Source organism: Equus caballus, chromosome 11 (genome assembly GCF_041296265.1).
Source record: "Equus caballus isolate H_3958 breed thoroughbred chromosome 11, TB-T2T, whole genome shotgun sequence".
NCBI classification, from domain to species: Eukaryota; Metazoa; Chordata; class Mammalia; order Perissodactyla; family Equidae; genus Equus; species Equus caballus.
This window is the reverse complement of record NC_091694.1, coordinates 37,333,630-37,341,642: the sequence shown is the minus strand read 5'-3', so window position 1 is coordinate 37,341,642 and position 8,013 is coordinate 37,333,630.

Sequence of the window (8,013 nt, the reverse complement as noted above, 5' to 3'; positions counted from 1 at the left end):
ATTCCTCAGCCACACTAGTCACGTTTCAAATTCTCACTAGCTACATGTGGTTAGTGGCTACCATGATGGATAGCACAGACATAGAACATTAGCACATTTCCATCATTACAGAAAGTCCCATTGGTTGGTGCTGTCCTAGAATATTCTCAGGGCCTAAAGGAAGTGAAAAGAAGGGGAGTTGGGGTGGCCTGGAAGGTTAGGGTGTGGTCTTTGGAGCAAGACACACAACTCTATTCTGATTGAAGGGGTTGGGAGAGAGAAAGAATGATCCCAGGTCTGAGACAAAGGATAGCTCACCATGGTAGGCTGAATAATGGCCCCCAAGATGTTCATATCCTAATCCCAGAACCTGTGAATATTACCTTATATGACAAAAAGAACTGTGCAGATGTGATTAAGGATCTCAAGAGGAGAGATTCTCTTGGATTAGCTGGTCAGACCCTAAATGTAGTCATAAATGTCCTTTTAAGAGGCGGCAGAGGGACGTCTGACACAAACAGAAGAGAAGGCAATGTGACAACTGAAGTAAGATGCTATGCTGCTGGCTTTGGAGGAGGAAGGGGCAAAGAACTAAGGAATGCAAGAATGCAGCTTTAGATGCTGGAAAAGGCAGGGTAAATGGTTTCTCCCCCAGAGCCTCCAGGGGGAGAGCAGTCCTGTCAATACCTTGATTTCAACTCAGTGAAACAGATTTTGGACTTCTGACCTTGTTGGGGGAGAAGATGTGACTGCCAGTTGACCCTCCAGCTGGACCAGGGCAATTGGAGGCTCCCCACCCCCTCCCTTGTCCTTGGAGTGTGGGTTCCGCTTGCCTTCTCCATTCCCAGAAGCTGCTCCAAGGAGACAGCTTTGAGATAGAAATGTGGTGTTGAGACTCTGAATGGTATATGTGACTGACCCCAGTTAAAGCCTCTATATAAACTTTTAAGGTTTAGCAGGTGGGTGTGGAAAACTACTGGTCACCCAAGACAAGCCTCATGAGTAGGTTCCTTTGTTCATTAAAACTCCCACTTACCAATCTGGAGTGACCAGTCTGCCTCTTTCTTTAGTCTCTCCCCACACTCCTCACATGGGGCCTGGTTTCAGATTACATTCGGGAAGCTCCTGGGGAGGTTGTGAACCAACAGACCTCCAGAACTTTACGAGAATAAATGTGTGTTGTTTTAGGGCACCAAGTTTGTGGTAATTTGTTACAGCAGCAATAGGAAACTAATACAATCACCAACTTTAGAGTCACTGACAGCGACCCCCTCCAGCTCAGTGTGGAAGAGAATGAAACATTCTAGAGGGTGCGACAAACTTCCTCTTAGGAGAAACCCAGGGTGAAGCGGACGTATTCCAAGGTAATGGACTACAATGAGGTAAGGCACCTCAAGAGGAGAGTCTGCTTGGGTAGTTGAATACGAGGGCTGAGGCTTCACGAAGGGTGCAGAACCCACCAGCCCGGTTAAGAGAAAGCCGGTCTCTCCTTGAGACCCCTTTGGGCCTATGGGGAGTCTTGGATTCCTATCTGGAAGAGTCCATCCTCTCATTTGTCAAATGAAGTCCAGAGCAAAGCCATGACTTGTCTCTGGTTTCATTATTAGGCAAAGGGCAGGGTTAGGGCCAGAATCTGGGTCTCCTCCCTCACAATGGTGTCCTTTTCCCTACACCTCCCTGGCCCTGAGCAAACTGGAAGGGAAGAAATCTGTTCCGCAGAGGCTGCATCACCAGGCAAGGCTGCAGGAGCCCTGAATACTCTCAAGAAGAAATGCTTCACCCAGGAATTACAAATGACAGCCTGGAATCCTTGTGGTGGGGCAATGTGGGACTTCACCCATTGCATTATATGAGACTTTGGTTTTTGCTTTCTCCTCTTTGCATATAACTTCCTTTTCCTACCCTGAGGTGAGGGAGATGGTATCTGCTTACTTGACTTTCCGGTTGAGGTTTCTCCAGGTTTCTAGATGGAGCCAGAATCAGAACAGAGGAGGCAGGACATGGGATGGGAGCTACTGTTTGTGGAGTAACTCCTACATACCAAAGCTGTGTTTTTCTACTCTCTTGCAGTGCCTGCCTCCCCCATTTCCCTCTCCAGATGGGAGTGAGTCTGTTTCCTCCTGTTCTGGTTCATGCAAATTTTCTCTCCTTCTCTCCCTATCCCACCACAACCCAGAATCTTCTGTAATGATCCCATGAAATAGGCCTTTTCTTCCTAGGAGACCAGAAGCTAAGCAAGCAAAAGCAGGGCTCAAGGATGTGAATTGAGTTCAGGATGGCAAAAGAAACCACAGTTCTTCCTGATGACTGAGCCCCACGGCTACATAGCTGTCTTGAGCTGCTTTCCGCACTCACCCTTCACAAACCTGAGGGACTCTTTTCTGGTTGTCTCCTCTCTCTCTTTTCTAGCTATCTCCATCTGTTCTCCTTTCTCAACTCCTCTTTCCTTGGGTTCCCATTGAGTCCAGGCAGAAAGGAAAATGGGAAAAGATGCAGAAATTGAGAGACAAATTTCTGACTGCATTTTTCTACTTTTAAAATAGTTTCATATTTAGATGCATAGTCATGCATTGCTTAAGGACGGTGACACGTTCTGAGAAATGCATCATTAGGGGATTTTGTTATCGTGCGAACCTCTTAGAGTGTACTGAAGGGGAACAAAATTTGCCACCTCAAAATGTAGCTCTTTAACATGAGGATTATTTCAGGCTGATTATTATTATTATTTTTTTATATTACAAGTCAATTTTATTGATAACATTCATGAAACAATGATAGAGTAGGAAAATTTTTAAATAAAACTTGGAATTATAGTTCAAGTGTTTTTTTCTTTTTTAGTTATATAAAAGAAAAGTAGATAAAAGAACTGGATACAGTGAGAGATATACTCCTAAAAAGAGAAAATAATAGAGTTAGTGTAATTTAAATTAACATTCAAATAATTATTTCTTTGCTTGACATATTGGAGACAAGCAATTGCAAAATTATTTTAGGTTTATCCGCAAAATATGAAATTAACAAGCAGCCTCACAAATTGTCAAATAGATGAAAATCTAAACAATAAGATATAATTTTCAACTACTAAATTGAGCAAGGTTTAAAAATAATAAGGGAAAAAAGCAGTGTTGGCTAAAATATTAAGAAATGAACACTTTCATAAAATGGGATTTTGAATAACCACCCAAAATATTATTTTGGTAAGCATTTATAGAGAGTACTAAAATGAATATAATCTTTATTCCAGCATGTCTGTTTCTTAGAGTTCCTCTTTACAGAATTATTGGAGATACGGTTAAGATTTATGTGCAAAATTTGTAGTAGCATAATGTTTGAAATAACCGAAATGTCTAACAATAGGAAATTGGTTAAAAGACAGTATATTCAGGCTGATTATTTTTAAGAAACAAAAGACTCAGAAAGTTTTTCTTATTATCTCCTCCTTAACTGCCTAAAAGAATTTAGATTAAAAAAACTTGTCTCAGGAAGCAATCTATAACCTTAAGATAATACAAAGTAGATGGTAGAAATGGAGGAAGCTATAAAAGCTTGTTTGGTGGACTCACCTCCCTGTTCTTCTGTTTCTGTGTGGCCAAACAAGCTCTTGTTTGGCAAATGTTTGCTCCTTTTCATCTGCCTGTGAATTGCTTTCCTTCCCTTTGAAGTCCTTGACTCTCCCTACCTCCAGCAACTTCTTTTGTCTTTAGCTGAGGATGGTATTTAAGGTGAGGGCTTTGGAAGTTTTAGCAAGTTCTTTGGTTTTCCTGGGTTTCTCCCATGTATACATGTTGTTAAACTTTTGTTTGATTTTCTCCTGTTAATTTGTCTCATGTCAATTTAATTCTTAGACCAGGCAGAAAAACCTGGAAGGGTAGAGGAGAATTTCTTCCTCTTCTACAGCACTTACACAAACCTAGAGGGCATAGCCTACTACACACCCAGGCTATGTGGCACTAATCTTATGGGACCACCATTGTACATATGGTCCATTGTTGACCAAAATGTTGTTATGTGGTACATGACTGTACCACATACACGACTGTATGATAATTGTGTAGAACACACACATTCATAAGAAAAGAGAAAATTACAATTTTTTTCAGGGAAAGACAGTCTTGATCCCAACAGGATACTCTTAGGAACTCCTCCCTTCTATCAAACCACCCCCAATTAGGGGAACAGCACAGTCACAGAGAAATCATTTCTCCAGGCTGTATTAGCTGTTTCTGAATCTCAGGGCCCTGTGCCCCTTGGCTTCCCAAGGAGACCCTAGCCATTTACACTGACTCCTGATTCATCTCCTCAAGGAGTCCTTTCTTCCTTCTGCTAGAGACTGGAAGGAGAGGGGTACCAGCATTTACCAGGCTAAATGTGGCAGGCACTATATTGCATGGGTTTCATGTATAGTCTTCTTTAATCCTTGTAAAAACTCAGGTAGATATTATTCCAATTTTAAAGATGAGAAAACTGAGGCTCTGAGAGGTCAAGAGGTGGATCCCCAGTATGGGGACCCTGGTTTTGTCTTATCTTTCTCAGTTGTGATCTCTGCAGGCCAATTTGATTTTTATTAGCTTTTCTTTTCTATTACATTACTACACATGTCTACCTTGGACTCATTAAACCTCTCTTCCTTCCATCCTGCCTCTCTATATCTCCCTGATTTGGGAGGTTGGAAGAGCTTATCTTCTTCTCTGCTTTTATTTCTTGAAAAGAGCAAATCCTTGAATCTTCTTCCAGCCTGAGTATGGAGGAGACTGTTGTATCTGCGATTCAAGGTGAAGTCTGGAGATTCAAGCCCCTAACCAGCTATTAGAATTCCTGACAGATGAGCACCCATCAAGTAAGTTGATATCATGCACTCAATGATCTTAAAATTAATAATTTTTGAATAGGTAACAGTGGACATTGTATAAAATTCAAAAAGATATATAAAAAAAACTCCCTTCTGGCTCTATCACTGAAGGATCCAATACCCTTCCTTGGAAGCAGTGAATGACTGCCGCCACTCTTCTATACATTTATTTACAGATTCAACAGTCCTGTGAAGTGTCAGGAAATAGAACAACAAAAGGAATAATAAGGAATGCCCAAGCCATCACGGCCTTAGGTTTCTTTCTTATTTTTTTTTAAAGATTGGCACCTGAGCTAACAACTGTTACCAATCTTTTTTTTTTTTTCCTGCTTTTTATCCCCCAAATCCCCCCTGGCATATACTTGTATATCTTAGTTGCAGGTCCTTCTAGTTGTGGCATGTGGGATGCCACCTCCATGTGGCCTGATGAGTGGTGCCATGTTCACGCTCAGGATCTGAACTGGTGAAACCCTGGGCCGTCACAGCGGAGCACGCAAACTTAACCACTCGGCCACGGGGCTGGCCCCAGCCTTAGGTTTCTAACTTTTGTCTTGAAGTTACTTTAAACCTCTTCTTCTACACGACTAGACTTACAAAGTTCTTGCCAGTTGTGCTCTGGAACAAATTTAATTCTGACATAAAATATTTTTGGGAGGAGGAGAAATTTCCCCTCTTCTAACTCTTTTGAGTTCTTATGGCTGGACTAATAATACAATTGACACAAGACCAGATGAACAGAAGAAAAATCAATTTAATATGTATGTATTGGAGATCATAAAAAGATGCTCTCCATATGGGCAAAGCAGACTGTTTGTATATCTTTTTACACAAAGGAACAATAAATTTGTGAGGAATGACGGGACAAAGAAAATTAGGTTTAGGGTACATAATAAGAGATGAGCTTAAACATTTTAGGCTTGAGGTATTAAGTTTCTAAAAGTAACATGATTTGTTTATACAGGTTTCTCAGGCCTGAATTCCCTAGCTCTGGTGATAAGGATGTAGGGGGAGCACCTTTCATATGGGAGATTTATTTCCTGCTTTCAGGGGGAACAGAGAGAGGAGCGTCAAAAATTTTTTTTCTTTTTTTCACCTCAGCAGATTCTCAAGTAACTTTAACTCAAAATAAACCATATGCCATTGTGGGATATTTTGGAGTGGTCTGCCCTGGACTCCAACAGTTCCCTTCTCTCAAACTTCCCTGGAAGTTTTGCATATTAAAAGTTGCATTGAATTGATCTTTTAGTCTTGAAAATAGGTCACTTCTGTTAAACAGTTGTGTCTCATTTCAGGAGGTCATGATGCAGATGAGCTCCCAAAGTTAGGTCTATGGTGCAAAAAAATCAAGTATTTAATAAGAAGAATTTCCATGGAAACAAAGAAAAACAATGGTTAGTGGTTGGAGCAAATAATAAACCAGTTTCTGAGCCTAGGGGGCAGCTAGTCAAGAAGATTTCTAGATGTTAGGGTCAAAGCATCTGTTGCAGTTTGAAATGTCTCTGATGATGACATCAGGTAAACTTTCTGAGTAGTTTATGCAGTAACAGGCATGAACACTGTTTAAACATGGGCTATCATGGTGATCTCTCTTAAGTCCATATCAGTTTCTTCATCTTAAGGGCTTCAGGGAAAATGTTAGCTTTCATTCTCAATGATTCCAAGTCAAAAGTAGGAGAAAAATTTGGAAATGTTAGTTTGGAGAGCTGTAGCCAAATATTGGAGGAAACTAAAAGAATTTAGGATCCAGTCCAGGTTTTAGGTAAATAACAAAACTTCAAGGAAAATTAATAGCACTAGGATCAAATATCCACAAGTGGATATTATAGTTTTTACTGAAACATAACTTTTCTGTCTAAAATCACCTTCATTTTTACCAAAGATAGTCCAATTAAGACTAATTTGTTTGCAAAATAAGTCTAGTTTTGATAAACTTGGTTGAGTTATTTACATAAGTACAGCAAGAATAGCAACTGATCATTCAGGCCTTTTAAAATTTGCTTTGCTGGAACTTTTCATGAGGAATCTCCAGATTAAACTTTTAATGGCCTCTCAGGGCTAAGAAGCCAAGTCTAATATTATACCCACAATACCTATAGATTTGGGTGATTTCCTCTCTTCTTGAGGTTCCCAACATATCTTGAGTTTTCTACGACTACCAGGAAGTGCCCTTCTTTACTCACCTGGTTAGGCTGTCAGGAACTATGTAAATTAGGTACTAGACTATTTTTCCAAGAGGGTTTATTGGCTTCATAGAGCCAACTTTAGTTCCTTAAAGCTGTTTGGTCATATCTGAGTTTGTGTTTCTCTCAAACATGATATTCCAGTCAAAGCCTTGGTAATATGACCAATGTTTCTGATGGTGTCCTGTTACAAGGAGAACAAATTGTTATTCAACAGAAACAAATAAATATATTGTTATGAAAATAAGAATACCCACTGAGAGTTTCTGAAGTCTGGAGGGACCAGGTAGGGAAAAAAGTAAATGTTTCAATTCTACTTACAAAGGTGTAATTCACCAATTGCTATAAGTCATCGATAGGTTAAGAGAAAAGAAAAAAGCTTTCCTTAAATTTGGAAAAACAAAAGATGTAAAAAAAAGTAATTGTTCACATGAAAAGTTATAATAATTGTACTTATCCTCATCAATTCATTTAGTCCAGTGTAATTAATTCTTGTTCTGCTTGAATCAAGTTTTTTCCATTAGTTCTCCTGACTTTGCCTGATGAGTAAGGGTGATAGGAACAGTGATAACTCCAAGAAATCTACAAGGTTTTTGCTAAGACTCAAATGCTTTGCCCAGTGAAGTGGGTGCCTCAATCACTGGAGATTGTGGAAGGCATATACCTGAAGTGGGAAACACATTTTCTAATAGTTTCTTTGCCATTGTGAGGGCATCAGCTTTGTGTTAAGGGAAGGCTTTAACCCATCCAGAAACCATACATACAACAACAAGAATATATTGGTAACCTATACCAAGTGGCAGTTGAATGATGTCTAGCTGCAGGTGCTCAAAGGACCCAGAGTGGGGAGTTCTGAGGTCTCTGGGGCAAAAATACTTTTTCCTGTGCTTGGTAAAGGAATGCAAAATCTGAAAAATGGACATTTCCATGGAGCTGTAAAGAGCCACGTGGCCATCTTGGATTTCCCATGGCCCCTACTGTTTTTTAAATTAATATTCCTTATTT